The sequence below is a fragment of the Bos grunniens genome, chromosome 5, assembly GCF_055505025.1.
Source record: "Bos grunniens cultivar Pamir isolate PY7600 chromosome 5, Bosgru_T2T1.0, whole genome shotgun sequence".
In the NCBI taxonomy this organism is placed as follows: Eukaryota; Metazoa; Chordata; class Mammalia; order Artiodactyla; family Bovidae; genus Bos; species Bos grunniens.
The window spans coordinates 108,883,523-108,902,062 of record NC_141169.1 but is presented as its reverse complement, the minus strand read 5'-3'; the positions used below and the strand labels follow the sequence as shown (position 1 = coordinate 108,902,062).

Sequence of the window (18,540 nt, the reverse complement as noted above, 5' to 3'; positions counted from 1 at the left end):
AAAGCATCCTCGGGCTCCCTGGACCCCTTGCTCCGCGCAGCCGCCACTCAAGATGGTGCAGGTGATGAGCACCAGGGGGCACCCGACGGAGCAGGAAGCCGGACCCAGACGGCGGTTGAAAGTCTTAAGCCCAACGGTAGGAGCGGGAAGCGCTGAAACGTGCGCAACTGTTCCGAGCGCGCGTGCGCTCCGCCCGGGCTCCGGCCCCGGCCCCGCGCCCGCGGCGGACCGGCTCCGGAGCGCACGGGCCGTGCGGCCGCACTGAAAGACCAGCGGTTGGAAGCAGCCGGACGGAAGATTGGTTAGCGCTTCGTTTCCTAGCAAATGCCCAAAGCTAGCTGCATGAGCTCCACTTAAGAGAGAGGTCTGGCTCTACAATCCAGAGCGATTTATCTGATACGTAGAACAATTACTCTATTTTTTTTAATGTTTTTAATCAAAAGCTACCCTTTAGGTATACAAAAAAGTTTGTTGTAAAGCCAGCAGTTATTACGTTTCATGAAGCTAGCAGATTATGAACATTTTAAAACAGTTCAGTAGGGGCCACTGAAGTCTTAGTGTTCGCATTCCATTGTTTTAGAGACTATCCCCTTCCCTCATTTGCTTTGGTAATGGTAAATATCATTACGGTGTATTAAGTGGTTTGTCTTCATTTGTAAACTTGGTGCAAAGGGGAGAAATGCCTCTTACATGGGACTTCTTGAGGCAGCTCCTTAGAACTTGACGCAATTGTTGCTTTTTACTAGAGAAAATAGCCTACTTTAAAACATGAGACAATTGATTATATATTGGTGAGTTGAAAGGAGATCAGTAACTCACAAAGTTCGTGTTTGGGGAACATAAAAAATGAGGATGTTTATGTGAACGGCCATTGAAAGCCTTTGTTACTACCTGGTCGTACTTACTGGACCATGAAGCTCTGGCCACACTGCACTGAACACAAGCCGCATGACAACCACCAGGCCCTATCGACAGTCAGGAACAGCTAAATTCATTGTAAATAATTTCATTGTTAACTCAAAACCCATGTGACGGCTTTTCCAACTTGTGTAATGGTAGCTTCACCAGGAAAACAGGTACAGTGCTAGATTTAAAGATTAAACTGTGTATGTGAATATTTTACTACCGCACTTGTTTGTTGGGCTCCCTTTTTAACACCTACCCACTTTCAGTGGTATTTGCTATGAGTCATTATTATTATATCCCAAATCGTGCTTTTCCTTTCTCTGTAAAGTCAGGTGTCCAGTAAAGAACCGACCTCTGTAATCCAAATATAAAAAGCATCAAGAGGTAGCAGAAAGAACCCAGTGGATACTCTAAGCAGAGACTGGACTGCCTGGCAGGTGGGTCCATAAGAATACAAGTTTTTATTTTCTCTCACCATGTTCTTTACTCATTTAGGTCCCTGTTCATTTTCTCACCCTGATTCATGTTTCTTTCTAGCTCCCATCCGTTCCCATTTGATGTTTACGTGGTCCCTGCCATTGGTAACTGAACAGCAATGAAAGGCACCAATGATTCAGACAGTGGCTGAACACACAAACTTATTTCATGTTTATTTGGCATATTCATAGGGTAGCCATCTTAAAAACCATCTTAAGAGAATTTCTCTTTCTCCATTCTTCATGCTCCTTGTCTTGCCTATGGTAATTCTTTTTTTTTTTTTTTTTTTGGTAATTCTTATTTCACCTCTTTGTCACTTGCAACCAGAGGAAGAAAAGAGAATCAGGCAGTTAAACAAGGAACAGATTTTGAAACCTTTTTTTATTATAAAAGAAATAAAGGCGGGGTGGGACTTGCCCCATATCAGAGCATATTGGAAAATCATAAGATTAAGTCTGCTTATTGTGATAAGCACAGATAATGGAGAGAATACAGAAACGTGTGCATACGAGGTCCATAAATGAGGAAGATGGCAATCTTCTTCAGGTCAGTGGGAAAAGGTTAATAAACAGTGCTTGAACAATTAGTTATTCCTTTGAAAAAGAAATTAGATGTCTACCTCACACCATTTACAAATTGATATCCACACAGTTTAAGGAGCTAATTTTTTTTTTTTTAAAGAACTCTAAGAATTTTTGAAACATAGGGAAACATGGGATAGGAAAGGACTTCAAAGAACAAGCCAAGAGCCATAAAGAAAAACATTTGACTATGTTAGAATTGACAATGCTGATCGATAAAGCACAAGGATGAGCTGGCAGAAAAACTTGGAACCTGTATACTGGAACCCTAATAGCCAAAATACATAAATAACACCTTAAATATAAAGAAAAAGAAAGATAGCTGTATAGAAAAGGGGGAGAAATTAGGAAAAGAAAACTGAGGTAGGAAGAAATGCATATGGCAAAAAAAAAAAAAACACACGAATCCAGTAACTAGGGAACTGCAAGTTAAAATAAGATATGTATTTTTCCCTCAAAAAAATTGGCAAAATTTTTATGGATTTATAATATCAAGGGTTGACAGAGGTGTGGAGAAACTCATGCGCTGCTAATGATAACATAAATTAGTACAACTTTTTTTGAGGGCCGTCTGTTAGTACTTATTAAAATGTGCAGTGTGCATAGCCATTGACCCAGTAGTTTCCCTTCTTGGTACCCAGCTTAGAGAAATGCTTGCGCATATGCACTAAAAATAACTCTAAGAAGGTCCACTACAGCTTTGTCTATAACCAAGAAATGAAACAATCTGCATGTATGTTGACAAGAAAATAAAGTATGGTATAAATTTTGATACCATATAGCCATAGAAGAGCACAAAGTAAATAGATATGTAGTCACATAACAATAGTAAATAAAAAACTCAAGTTGCAGAATAATAGGTATTAGATCATATATTATATTTTAAAATTGTTTCTGTATGTATTAATATTAAAGTCTGGGCAATACCCAAATAGAAAAGATTAAGCTGACTAATATCAGGACCACAAGAGAGGCCATCATATTAAATCCTACAGAAATTAAAAGGATAATTGGAGAACATGCTGAACTACTTTATGCTGATATATTGACAAATAAGATGAACAAGTATGTTGAAGCACAAACTATCAAAGTTCACTTAATGAAAAAAAAGAAAACTTAGTGGCCCTATATCAAAGAAACTGAATTTACAGTTGATCTTCTCACAAAGAAAACTCCAGACCTGATGAGTTAATTGGTGAATTATACCAAGCACATAAGGAAATATAGCCATATAATACAAATTCTATACAAACTTTTCTAAAAACAGAAGTGTAGAAGCAATTCCCAACTCATACTATAAGGCTAGCATTACCTAGTTAGCAAAACCAGACAAAGATATTACACAAAAAGAAAACTACAGTTCAATACCTACCATGAACATGATGTAAAAATCCTAAACAAAATTTTAGTAAATCTAGAGATTTTTTTCTAAAAGGGTAATACATCATGTCCATGTTGGGTTTATCTCAAGATTTAATAGTAAACATAAAAGTAATCAGTGTGATTTGCCATTTTTTGTTTTTTTTTTTTTATTGTGGTTAGTTTATTTAACTTAGCATAATGTCCTCAAGTTTCACCCATCTTGTAGCATATAACAGGATCTCCCTCTTTTTTAAGGATGAAAATACTTAATTTTTTTGTTTAGTCACTAAGTCATGTCCGACTCATTGGCAACCACATGGATTGTAGCCTTTCAGGCTCCTCTGTTCATGGGATTCTCCAGGCAAGAATACTGGAATGGACTGCCATTTCCTTCAGGGGATCTTCCCAACCCAGGAGTCAAACCGGTGTCTCCTGCATTGCAGGCGTATTCTTTATCACTGAGCCACCAGGAAAGCCCTATCAACAAACAAAAAAGAGAAAAATCATACAATCACCTCAAGAGATGCATAAAAATCACTTGACAAAACTCAACTACTAGGAGTTCCTGGTGGTGCAGTGGTTAGGACTCAGGTTTTCACTGCCATGGCTTGAGGGTTTAAACCCTAACTGGGGAACTAAGAGCCCTGCAAGCCACATGGCATAGCCAAAACAAAGAAACAAAAAACTCAACAACTGTTCATTATATATATATATATATATAAAAAAAACCCTTCAGCTGACTATAAATAAAAGGGAACTTTTTCAACATGATAAAGTACATCTACAAAAAACCTAGAGCTAACATCATGCTTAATGGTAGAACAAATGCTTTCTAGGATGGCAAATAAGAATATTCATTCCCACCACTTTATATAACATGGTACTAGCAGTCCTAACCAACGCACTAAGAGAGGAAAAAAGATGAGACACATGTAGACAGTAAAGAAACAACCCAAGGAATGCAAAAAAAAAAAAAAGGCCCTACTAGAACTAAATGATTTAACATGGATAGTGGATACAAGGTCAATATACAAAAACCAATTAATTGCATTTCTATATACAAGCAATGGACAATTGAAAATTAAAAATTTTAAAACATATCATTTGGCTTTCAGACTTCAGCAAGTTTCCAATGACTGCTCCCTCATAGAAATATCAACTTGAACGAATATCCACATGCCAAAATACCTTCACAAGAGCTAAGGATTTTAAGTGGCAATTAGAGCACCCAGGTAAAGCAGAGAAATAAGATGCATTGAAGAGGGAAGGAAAGACAGTTTTACCTTATCCTTAGCACCCCTTCCCCAATCCCAGGCAGCCCAATGTGAAGAGAGATACCCTCCCCGTTGGAGAAAGGGAATGAAATGACACTTAACTTTACTGAAGTCCCAGGACAAGGCCTACCCCAATGCTAGAGAATGAGCCTTAATCCTTTCCTCATACAATACTGAAAATTAACTCGAGATGGATCATACACTTAAATATAAGTTAAAACTATAAAACTTCCAAAAGAAAACATAGGAGAAAATCAATGTGACCTTGGGTTAGGCAAAGAATTCTTAAGACACAAAATGCACATAAAGGAAAAATTGTTAAACTGGACTTCATAAAAATTTAAACAATTTGTCATTCAAAAGAAGTGTTACCAAAATGAAAAGGCCACAGACTTAGAGTAAATACTTCAAAACAAATATCAGGAAAAATATTTGTAAACAGAATATGTAGGGAACTCTTACGACTCAACATTAAGATAAACAGTGAGTGCAATAAAAGTGTGCAAAAGATTTGAGCAGATACTTTATCAAAAAAGATAAATGGATGATAGATAACCACATGAAAAGATGTATAGCATCATAGTCACTGACAAAGTGAAAATTAAAATCACAATGTAATATCATCACATACTTACTAGAATGGCTAAAATTAAAAAGAGAATACCAAGTGGTGGCGAGAATGCAAAGTATCTGTTTCTATCACACATATAATGGTACAGCCAGTATGGAAAATAGTGTGACTTTGTAATCAAGTTGAACATACACTTAACTATATAATCCAACAAATCCACTGCTAGATACCCACCCAAGAGAAATGGAAATATGTGTCTACACAAAGACATTTCAGAGCAATTTTATTCACCATAGCCCCAAACTGGAAATACAACAAATATCTATTGACAGGCAATTGAATGGATAAGTAAATTGGTATTTCCATGTACTGGAATGCTATACAAACAAACTACTGATATGTACGGTAATATGGATGAATCTCAAGAGCATGATGCTAGCTGAAAGAAGTCGGACGTGAAAGGTGACTGATTTCACTTACATGTGAATCTAGAAAAGGTAAAATTATAGAAACTGATCTATTCCTGGGGCAGGGGTAAGAAGGGGCAAAGGGGACTGACTGCAAAGGAACACGGAACTTTTAAAGTAAAGGAAATATTTTCTATCTTGATTTTGGTGGTAGGTATGGGCTGTATTCATTCAAAACTCATTAAACAGTACACTTTAAATAGGTGAATTTTAACTGTACATAAATTATACCTCAAAAACCAGAAAATAAATAACAAAGTGGAAAATTCTTAAAGAGATAGGAATACCAGACCACCTTACCTGTCTCCGAAGAAACCTGTATGCAGGTCAAGAAGCAACAGTGAGAACTGGATGTGGAATAACTTATGGGTTCAAAATTGAAAAAGGAGTACGTCAAGGCTGTATACTGAAACCCTGCTGATTTAACTTACATGCAGAGTACATCGTGCAAAATGCCAGGCTGGATGAACAAATCACAAGCTGGAATCAAGACTGCTGGGAGAAATATCAACAACCTCAGGTATGCAGATGATACCACTCTAATGGCAGAAAGTAAAGAGGAACTAAAGAGCCTCTTGATAAAGGTGAAAGAGAGTAAAAAACCTGGCTTAAAACTCGACATTCAAAAAACGAAGTCATGGCATCTGGTCCCAAAACTTCATGGCAAAAAGATGGGGAAAAACTGGAAGCAGTGACAGATTTTGTTTTACTGGGCTCCAAAATCACTTTGGACAGGGACTGTAGCCATGAAATTAAAAGACACTTGCTCTTTGGAAGGAAAGTTATGACAAACCTAGAAAGTGTATTAAAAAGCAGAGACACCATTTTGCCACCAAAGGTGTGCATAGTCAAAGCTATGGTTTTTCCTGTAGTTACGTACAGATGTAAGAGTTGAACCATAAAGAAAGCTGAGCACCAAAGAATTGATGCCTTAGAATCAAGAATTGTGGAGCTGGAGAAGACTCTTGAGTGTCCTTTGGACTGCGAAGAGATCAAACCAGTCAATCCTAAAGGAAATCAATCCTGAATATTCATTGGAAGGACTGATGCTGAAGCTGAAGCTCCAATCCTTTGGCCACCTGATACAAAGATCTGACTCACTGGAAAAGACCCTGATGCTGGGAAAGACTGAAGGCAGGAGGAGAAAGGGACAACAGAGGATGAGGTGGTTAGATAGCATCACCAACTCAATGGATATGAACCTGAATAAACTCAGGGAGATAGTGAAGGACAGGAAAGCCTGGAGTGCTGCAGTCCATGGGGTCACAAAGAATGAGACATGACTTAGTGACTGAACAACAATAAAAACTATGCAAAGAAGATTTTTTCAGTGGCATATAATTCTGCCAAACCAGTCATTAATGATCAAGGAAAAGTATATGTGCTACTTTAACATTCATAATTTAATAACATTTCTCTTAAAATGATTTTACTGAACATAATTTGCTTATTAATCTTCACAGATTACAGTCAGATTAACTCTGTAACTAGAAAGAATATTTAGCAAATTCAGTAACAACAGCAATAATAGTTCATCTTCCAAATGTCTGTATGCATTTAGACCAATTGAAGACATTGTAAAATTTGTTCTCTTAGGATGGCTGAGAATTAGGAAAAGAGCTCCAAGTTCTACACTGAGTAATGATCTACAGTAGACAGAAGTATACATTATTTTAAGACAATACTAGTAGTCCTTAAGTAGTAGGCTCATCTTTCTCCAGTTGAATCACAAAGCTCCTAAAATTATACACAGTACAAGGATCCCCAGGTGGTGCTAGCGGTAGAGACCATACCTGCCAATACAAGAGATGCAGGTTCGATCCCTTGGTCAGGAAGATCCCCTGGAGGAGAGCATGGCAATCCACTCCAGTATTTTTGCGTAGAGAATTCCATGGACAGAAAAGCCTGGCGGGCTATATATAGTCCATAGGGTTGCACAGAATCAGACACAGCTGAAGCGACTTAGCACACACGCACACACAAGGCGACAACAGGGAAAGATGAAGGAAGAGGAGCCTGGACCACCCAGGGGTATAGTGGATGAGACTCTGGCAGAGCTGGACTCTTCCTCTAACTGAATTCATAACAAGTGGGTTTTCCTTTGTCAGAGTGGCAAGTTACTTCAGCCTACTCCCCTTGGGACTTCCAGTGAAGTTTCTTCATAATTTCTCTAAGAAAATCCTAAAATGATTCTTTCTTTCCCTCTCCAAGACTCCCCCTCCATCACACTCCCCTAAAGCACTTCTCGGTTTCTTTTATGTGCATCTCCTGATTAGGTTCCCACTGCAGAGAGAGTATGTCTGATTTCATACTTTATATGCAATATGATTTTAATTCTTGAATAAGGGTGCTAAACAGTAACAAAAGTCATGATTCTACTGGGTTAGGGATGTGCATGTGGTATCTAAATTTGGATGTAGGGGTTTCCTAGAAAAAGACAAGACAATATTGCTATTGCTTCATAGCTTAGCACATGTTGGGAGCAGCTTGTCAAAGCAGACCTTTTCAACTGCTAGGCTGATTTTAGCTGTCTATCTGCACATCTCTGCAGCCCTGATCACCGAGCTTCAACAGAGGTATTAAGTTATGACACAAGAGGATTGGGCAATCTTATCACTTGTCTCTGCCTATAACAAACCAGGACAGATTGAAGTGTTGGATTAGCTACCCAAGAATCAGGACATAAGTGCTAGGCACTGGTTAGAAAAAATTGTCACAGGTAGTAATTAGAAGGAGGCCCAAAGGCTGAACCTGGCCTGAAGAGAAATTTAAAACCCTTTTAAAGACTTAGCCCCTATCTTATTGCCAAATCAATTTTATTTCAACTTTTTATAAATGGGGGAAAATGTCTTAAGTCAGCAGATTCCTGTGACACATGGTTATTACCTAAAGACAGATAACATCCCAAAAAACACTGACTAAGATGTTTTCAAGTGGACAGGTCCTCTCAAGAAGCAGCTTCTAAAAAAAAAAGAAGAAGAAGCGTCTTCTGATCATCAAATTACATGAACAGAACATCATGTAACAACTGGCAGAAAAACCCATCGGCTTGTTATGGTGATTGTTACTGACTTTTCCACATATTTAAGCCTTTTTTTCCACATCGGATGTAGGCCTTCTATAAACAAGGTGTGTGCTTCATAAAAACCGTATCCTGTACAATACCTGGGATGGGGCCCTGGTCATAGCAGATGTCAACCATGTGATTAATTTGAAAGGTTAAATTTAACTCTGTGTATCCAAGATCTCCCCCACAACACACACACATTTATACACACTCACACACATTTATACACACACAGACACATTTATACACACTCGTACACATTTATACACACACACATATTTATACACACTCACTTACATTTATAAACACTCACACACAACAAACCAGGTTTATAATAAATTCTATTCATCAGAACAACAAAGGACATATTTTTTTAAATTACATTATTTTATCTGTTTAAAGAATGGAAAACCATTTTATTTATCTGTTAACACTCTTTAAAAACCAACCTTCACTGTTTTATTATTCCAGGAGTATACATATTATTTTTAGAAAATTTACAAAATAGGATATAAGGGGGGAAAGTAAAAATCAGTCATAATTCTGCCATAGAGAAATAACCACACTAATATTTTGGTATATTCCCTTCCAATATTTTATCTGTGTTTTTATTTATGGGTATATTTCTTACTTTCTTTTTTTTTAACGTATGTGTTGTTTTATTTTTAACCTAACACTAATCATATTTCCATCAAAATTATCACTAATTTTTAAATATACAATATTATTTTACGTGTCAGAATAATCTTTCATCACATGGTTGAACTTCAGTTTTGGACTTTGAAGTTGTTACCAACATTTCACCCCCATATACAAGCATATACAAGATGCCTTTGGAGGGTCTGTCACTATCCCCAGGCCCATAGGGGAAGCTACCTGTCGTGGGGAATAGAAAGAGGGTAAAATGTGAGCTGACCCCGCTGTGACAGAGACCTCCTTCCTCTCTTTCAGGACTAGCACATCAACAGACTTCCCTTAAGACAGCCTTTAAAATTATTATTATTCAAGTACTACCTATAGGATATAAAGCTTCAATTATTTACCTCTCTAACCTCACTTGTCCACTTTGCCCTACATCTTTATATTCATTCCTCCTTCCCCAAAACTGGTTTCTCTCTCCAATAATACAAATGCCAATTTCCTTCATGAAAAGAACACTTCAAACTTAATGCAATCTGATAGTCCTGTTGCATTGTAATTACACATAGAAAATATGTAATATTTTCACTGGATATTCACTGGGTATTATTTCACTGGGTATTATCACTAGCACATTCTCTAGAGGAGTTGGGGAGAGAACCAAAGGGAACTTCTTCCTGAGATTGTGTTTGTCAGTATAAGCTCGTGTCAGAGCCTTCGATTCTTACTGTTAGAAGCTCTGTAATGAGTCTGATTAGAAATAGCTCTCTTAAAAGATGTTAGCTAGACTTACTGCCCTTATCATTTTGAAATATATACAGATACCACATCATTATGTTGACACTTGAAGCTGATATATTGTTGTATGTCAATTATATTTTAAAAGAAAGAAAATAGTTCAGTAAAGGAAGAGAAAGAACCTGCCAGCCTGTGTTGTTTTCATCACTCAAACTAATATATTTCTTTTTCCATGACCACTGAGAATAACAAGAGTTGACAATGGGGAAAAAGTGGGGAAGGAAATAAGTAGGAAATTGTGACAGACAGACATGTGGGCCAAGCTTCATTTAAAGGTCAATAAATTCATTTAGATATTATGATATCTTGTCAGCGTCTAACACACTGTAATCTTTCAGTATTTATTTAGTATTAACTGGAGTTTTTGTTTTTTTTTTAAAAAGACCTTTATTATTTTTTCAGGTAAAAATACAGGCACCAGGAACAGTCAATGTTGTGTCCAGTGAAGTCTGATGTGCCTGATCCTGACAAGAGCCCACTGCACAGCTAAGATTGACAGTAGTCGCGGAACTTGCAGGGGCGATCCGTGTGACTCAACCTGAAGACAGTCCTAACCCTCACATTTAATTTAGGATGAGATGGTTTTCCAGCTGGGTTTGCATGTCTGTGTGTTTGAAAGGTGATGCAATGGCATACAGTTATTTTACCATAGTTTTAATTCTTTAAGTGTGTTCATTGGCCTTTAGTTGTTATTTCTCAGGACAGGTCCAGTCTAATAGCATCCTGTATTTCCCTAGAATCTTTCAAACTCAAAGCTTTTCACATAGCCATACTATTATTGTCATTTTCCTGAACTCCCTTTGAGGAGGGGTGAGGGGTGCAGATAAAACAGGTGAGAAAATGAATACACAGAAAGGGAAGCGTGATGCCCTGGTCACCCAGCCAGTGACCAGTGGGCTGTCTTAGTCCAAATTATCACATCTAGCTAGGCCAAGGCATTGGATCTTAGTGTAGCTTATGGATATTTTTTTTCCCCTTGTACGTGCTAGTGAGAAAGAACTGAAAACAAACTTTTCTGGGCAAATAGCAAGTGCCAAGGTTGCTCTTTCATTCTCTTTGACTGATATGCAATCTGGAACCAGAGCTGAAATCCTGAGAGAGGAAACTACATCTGCAGATGATGATCCAAGACTTCCTTAACACTGAATTTGGGATTTTTAAGACACGAGGCTGGGGGACTTCCCAAGCCATCCAGTGGTTGAGACTCTGTGCTTCCACTGCAGGGGGCATGGGTTCAATCCCTGGTCAGGGACAAATCTCTTGCATGCCGCATGGTGCAGCCAAATACATAAACAACAACAAAAGCCCACAAGGTTGTTTAAGCACATGCATTCTCCAGGCAAACGAACTGGGTGTCTCCAAAGGCCAGACTGGTAGGCGATACCAGGAGACACATTTCAGCTTAATATAAGCAAGAATTTGCTAATAATTAAAACTGCCCTAAATTGGGATCAACTGTCCTGTGAGTCAGTGAACTCCCTACTATAGGAAACATTCAGACAGAAGCTAGATGACTGATCTGTACATGATATTGAAGGGAATTCCCACAATGGATGGTAGATTGATTTGGATGACCATTAAGGACTCTCAACTCTTAATAATTTTTTCATTCCCTGATCCTTGACAATGTCAGGCAGATTTCCTTAGCACCCCTTTACACCACCCCCAAATAAGAATGAGAAGTGTTTTTATCTACCTGGTGCTTTTTGGTTACAATCAATGGAGCATCTAAAGTAGTAGCTTCCAAGAAAGAAAGATGACTTAAATAGAATCATAAAATAGGGTCTTAGAAGAAAATTGAAAAACCCTTAGAGATAACCTGGTCCTATTCCCCACCCTGTGTGTGTGTGGCAAGTCACTTCAGTCCTGTTCGACTCTTTGTGACCCTATGGACTGTAACCCACCAGGCTCCTCTGTCCATGGGATTCTCCAGGCAAATATATCAGAGTGGGTTGCCATGTCCTCCTTCAGGGGATCTTCCCCACCCCGGAATCAAACCCACATCTCTTGTGGCTCCTGCATTGGCAGGCGGGTTCTTTACCACTAGTGCCACTTGGGAAGCCCATCCCTCACCATACCACACCCTACCCTACCCCACCCCACTTTAAAAAATAGATTTAGAAACTATGGCCTAAAGAAACTATCATCCCAAGAATCTTACATTCATCTACTAGCCAGGTTTGTTAAACCTAGAATATTATTTTTAAACTGCCAAATATTTGTTGAGTGCCAATAGGGAATTACTTTTCCTGATGATAAGGATTTGTTTTAAGATCACAGAATTGTGTACAAACCCCATTGGATAACTCAGATTCGAATTGGAGTGTCTGTGGATTAACCAGAACTTTCTCCTCTCTTCTCTGAGTGTCTATAGTCTAGGCTACTTACACACTCGATAAAGAGCACAAAAGGATATAGAAGCTTAGAGGGGAAATTGGAGAGCGATGTTGGGATAAAAATTAGTGGCTAAAATTTGAATGTTGGATTATCTTTGGGTTTTATTTTTCCATGTTATCCCTTCTCCTATGATCAATTCAGATCAGATCAGATCAGTCGCTCAGTCGTGTCCAACTCTTTGCGACCCCATGAATCGCAGCACGCCAGGCCTCCCTGTCTATCACCAACTCCCGGAGTTCACTCAGACTCACGTCCATCGAGTCAGTGATGCCGTCCAGCCATCTCATCCTCTGTCGTCCCCTTCTCCTCCTGCCCCCAATCCCTCCCAGCATCAGAGTCTTTTCCAATGAGTCAACTCTTCACATGAGGTGGCCAAAGTACTGGAGTTTGAGCTTTAGCATCATTCCTTCCAAAGAATATCAATATTTATTGAGAACCTATTGTGCACAGAGCATTGTGATCATCCACAGAGCCATTAGAGGGATTATAAAAATTAACTATTAACTCCATCAAATTAGCATCAGGCTTAAGACAGCCTCGGGGAATGTTAATGTAAGGTCAAATATCTTTTTTCTTTGGTTATCGCCAGCACCAAATAGAAACAAATTTGCAGCAGGGCTTACGTGTTTGTAAGTCACATTCAGAAGATAAAACTAGCTCTGTTCACTCTCAATAGGTAATTGAGAGATTAGTAAATTTCAAAACTATGTGTAAAATATTGGATGAATTTACAAAAATGCTTAATTAAAAGTAAACATAATTTGAATCCACAGCAAACACTGTACTCAATGGTGAGAGACAGTGCTTTCCTCTAAGATCTGGAACAAGACAAAAATATCCGCTCTTGTCAGTTCTGTTCAACATTGTATGAAAGGTTCAAGCCAGGGCAGTTAAATAAGAACAGATTAGAAAAAAGGAAAACTATGCTTATTTGCAAGTGACATGATATAGATAATCCTAAGGAATTACTAAAAAATGATAAGAACTAATATTGAATTCAGCAAGTTTACAGGATACACAAACAACATACAAAAATCAATTATATTTCTATATACTAGCAATGAACAAACTGAATTCAGAAAATAACTCCATTTACAATAGCATCAAAAAGAATAAAATAATTAGAATTTAGCAAAAGATGTGTAAAACTTGTACCCATATTGCAAAAAGAAATTAAGGAAGACCTCAATAAACAGAAAGATGTCCTGTGTTCATTGATTGGAAGAATTAATATTGTTAAGCTGGCAATACTCTCTAATTAAGCTACAGATTATCACAGTCCTTATTAAATCCCAGCTTGCTTTTTTGCAAACACTGACAAGCTGATCCTAAAAGGTGTACAGAATTTCAAGGGAATAGCAAACACTATCTTGAAAAACAAGAGTAAAATTAAAACACATTTTCTGATTTCAAAAACATACTACAAAACTACAGTAACCAAGGTAGGGTGAAACTGACATACAGATAAACATACAGCTCAATGGAATTAAGAGACTAGAAATAATCCCACCCGTTTGTGATCAGTTTATTTTCAACAAGAATGCCAAGACCACTCAATGGGGAAGAATGGTTTTTCAGCAAATGGTGCTGGGACAACAAACTAGCCACAGGGAAACAAAAAAGAAAGTGAGTTCCTACTTTATACCACACACAAAGATTAACTTGGAAGGGATCATGTATCCAAATGCGAAAGAAAACCTAGGCATGAATCTTCATGAGCTGTAGCTGGGCACTGGTGTCTTAGATATGACACCAAAAGCACAAGCAGCAACAGCAAAAAATAGATTCCCTGGACTTCACCGCTGTTAGGAATGTAAAGTGGTGCAGCTGCTCCCTCAAAAGGTTAAACACAGGGTTACCCTGTAATTCCAGCAATTCCAGCTGGAATTGGACTATTTATGTACTTGATAAATGGGGATAAGAGGATAAAGAAGCTTAGGAAAATTCCACTCCAAGGTATATCCCCAAGAGCAATAACACATGCCTACACAAAAACGTGTACATGAGTTTTCACAGCAGTGCTGTTCATAACAGCCAAGAGGTAGAAACAAATGTCCATCAACTAATGAATCGATAAATAAATGGTGGTATATCCATACAATGGAATATTATTCAGGTATAAAAATGAATGAAGTACTAATACATGCTACAACATGGACAAGCTTTGAAAACATTACAAATAATCTGCCATTAATCCCACCCAATATACCCATTACCTCAGACACTATTGTTTGTACTTCTGTAAGTTGAATTTGGGTCTTTTAAAAATATCATCCATGTTTCTACTTAACATATTCAACCTTTTCTCTAGCCTTTTGAACCTATGGAACAGAGTTATAATAACTATTTTAATATCCTTGCCTGCTAATTCTAACATCTGCATCAGTTCTGGGTCAGTTTGATTATTTACTTTTCTCATTATGGGTCATATTCTCCACTTATCTGTGTGTATGCCCAATAATTTTTCATTAATGCCATTCATCATGAACTTAACTTGTTGAGTGCTGGATATTTCTGTAGTTTCAATTTTTGAGTATATTCTGGAGCACAGTTCAGTTCAGTCACTCAGTCGTGTCCGACTCTTCGTGACCCCATGAATCACAGCACACCAGGCCTCCCTGTCCATCACCAACTCCCAGAGTTTACCCAAACTCATGTCCATCGAGTTGGTGATGCCATTCAGCCATCTCATCCTCTGCCATCCCCTTCTCCTCCTGCCCCTAATCCCTCCCAGCATCAGGGTCTTTTCCAATGAGTCAACTCTTTGCATGAGGTGGCCAAAGTACTGGAGTTTCAGTTTCAGCATCAGTCCATCCAATGAACACCCAGGACTGATCTCCTTTAGGAGGGACTGGTTGGATCTCCTTGCAGTCCAAGGGACTCTCAAGAGTCTTCTCCAACACCACAGTTCAAAAGCATTAATTCTTCGACACTCACCTGTCTTCACTGAAGCAACAGCAGCAGTAGCAGCTTTCTTCACAGTCCAACTCTCACATCCATACATGACCACTGGAGAAACCATAGCCTTGACTAGACGGACCTTTGTTGGCAAAGTAACATCTCTGCTTTTTAATATGCTATCTAGGTTGGTTGTAACTTTCCTTCCAAGGAGTAAGCGTCTTTTAATTTCATGGCTGCAGTCACCATCTGCAGTGATTTTGGAGCCCAGTTACTTGGAAACAATTTGATCCTTTCGTCTTATTTTTAAAAATCTGAAAAAAAAAAAAATCTGTTAGGCAGGACCAGACCTGCATTTAATCGAGAGCCAGCTTTTCTCCTACAACTGAGGCAAAATCCTTCTGAGTACTTTGCTTAATGATCTGTGAGTTATAAGATTTCCAGTCTGGCTGGCGGGAACAGGCACTCTGCAGGCCCTGGATGAGTTCTTGTTTCTGCAACACCTTCAGGTGGTTCTTTCCCTGGTCTTGAACAGTTCCCTCGAATTCACGTGCTGGTGACAATTTTGCTGAACAGCTGAGGGGGACCCTCTGCAGATCTCTAGACTTTGGTTGTTGTTGTCATTTTTTCTGTGTGTGTGTGTAGTGCTCTCCTCTCTGATATTCTGCCCTGCAAACTCTGGCTGTCTTGGTCTCCCTGGACTCTAGCTCAACTTCTCAACTCAGGGAATCTGCCAGGCTCTACCCAGATTCCACCTTTCCGTGTCACCATCTGGAAAATCTCTCAAGGCAGTAGGCTGGGCGTGCATAGGGCTTACCTCATTCTTTTCCCCTTTCATCAGGTCTGATGTCCAATATCTTGGTTTTTTTTTTTTTTTTCAGACTTTAGACTTTCTATTTCATATTGGGGTATAGCCGATTAATGATGTTATGCTGGTTTCAGGTGAACAGTGAAGGGACTCGGCCATACATGTACATGGATTCATTCTCCCTTAAATCTGCCTCCCATCCAGTCTGCCACCTAACATTGAGCAGAACTCCATGTGTTAAACAATAGGTCCTTGTTGTTTTTCTATTTTGAATATAGCAGTGTGTTGATATCCAATATCTTGAAAATGGCTACTTAAAATACTTTCTCTAGATTTTTTTGTTGCTTCTGGTAGGAGGGTAATTTTGGTCCCTTTGACCGCCATCTTGATAGGAAGTGGAAGTCCAAGCTCATACTAAATTTAGCAAAAAAAAAAAAAAGTAGAATTAACTGGTTCACAAAACCACAGAAAGGAAGAAAGTACACTAGCCTTAAAGCTGACTGGATATATCGACTCAAGTTTCACCAGAGCACTTTCTCTTTCTCTCTCCCTCGGTCTTTCCGTCTCATTTCTACTTCTGTATTTTGGCCGCATTCAAGTGGGAGTTACAGCCACTGTTGGCTCTAGAGCCCACCCTGACAGCCAGCATGCCGAAGACAAAGACAGACCTCCCTTTCCTTCTCCAACTAGGACAACTCGGTGTGAGAAAGAGCTTGATGTGGATGCGTCGCATGTCTATGTATGGCTTCCCAAGTGGTGCCAGGGGGAAAGAACCCACTCGCCAAGGCAGGAGACGCAGGAGATGTGGGTTCCATCCCTGGGTCGCGAAGATACCCTAGAGGAGGAAATGGCAACCCACTCCAGTGTTTCTTGCCTGGGGAATCCCATGGACAGAGGAGCCTGGCGGACTACAGTCTATGGTGTCACAGAGTCAGACACAACTGCGTCACTGAGCATGCACACACGTCTAGGTACCAACCACTAAGTCCTGGAGGGTACATTAAAAGGCTGACCCAACAAGCAACGACCAATGATATTTCACTGTTATTTTAATTTGCAGTTTTTTATTTTTCCTGAAATCAAGTGTTTTTCATAGACATTCATTCATCCAGTGGGTATTTACTGAGTGTCCGCTGTGTGACAGTCACTATCCTAGACACTAAAGGTCTATTAGACTTTTGTATTTATTTTGTGACTTTCCAATCATTTGGTCATTTTTCTACTGAGGAACTTGTCTTCTGCTTATTGATCCATGAGAATTTCTCATATATAGACAGCATCAACTCTGTCACACACGTAGCAATATTTTGAAAGTTAAGTCATTTGTCTTTAATTTTGTTTTTTATAATATTTTGGTGTACAACTGTTGACTATGTAAAGTCCTTTAGATTCCTGACCTTTATGTTGATATAGTCTTCTCACTTTTAAGTTGGTCACATTTGGCATGTTAGCCAGTTTCTACTTGAGATCCACCGAGTCATATGTAAAAAAATCAACTTTTGGCAAGTGTCTCTTCTGAAGTTTAATTGACTCCTGGTCCTTGTAAGACTCCCAGCACTGCAGGCAGCGATGCAAAACAGGTTTTCTCCCAAAAGGCTAATTAAGGGAGGGAAGACTTCTGCTGTGTTTTCCAAGCTCATCTCAGACTTGGGTTATAAACAGATAATCTAGGTGGTAATGTCATCAGATTATCAATTTAAGAAAAATCTTTGAGTGAGGAGACTGATAAGTCAAATAACAACACATTCATTTTTCATTTAGGACACTTTAAATTTTGATCTGCTCTGATCTGAGAGCTGACTTAGTTTCTGGTAGCCCCAGGAGAAAAGCAGGATGCCTGCCTCCATAAAAGTCAGTGTGCAGGAACTGCTTCGGTCATAGAGACCCACTTGTTGGGAATAAATAAATACCCTGCATGTTCAGGAAAAGTAACAGATGGAGACTGAGGCTTCTTGGCTATGTTACAAGGGGTCCTCTAGGCTCCAAATACAACTTTTTTTAAGTGTGTAAAAGAAACCTTTCCTGTGATCTTTTGCTTGGCAGATTAGGGTCCAATAAAACCTTCTGCAATGACAGAAATGTCTAATATCTGTGCTATTCAAGATGGCTATTGAGCTCTTGAAATATAGTGAGCAAGTCTGAGAAAATAAATTTTAAAATGTTTATGCACTTCAATTAATTAAAGTTTAGCTAGCCACATGTGTAGGGTTACCAGACTTCAGTTCAGTTGCTCAGTCGTGTCCAACTCTTTGCGATCCCATGGACTGCAGCATGCCAGGCTTCCCTGTTCATCAC

The 18,540-nt window shown here is 38.8% G+C and overlaps 1 long non-coding RNA gene across 2 annotated transcripts; it reads left to right on the top strand.

Moving 5' to 3' along the window:
* Positions 1-214: 214 nt before the first annotated feature.
* On the top strand, positions 215-10,793 carry LOC147372987 (uncharacterized). Of its 2 annotated transcripts, none has more exons than XR_015164455.1 (3): positions 215-301; positions 1,235-1,343; positions 10,545-10,793. It is a non-coding gene; the product is annotated as an uncharacterized LOC147372987 (long non-coding RNA). The 2 variants fall into 2 exon arrangements; XR_015164454.1 differs by having other exon boundaries at positions 215-364.
* The last annotated feature ends 7,747 nt before the right edge of the window (positions 10,794-18,540 follow it).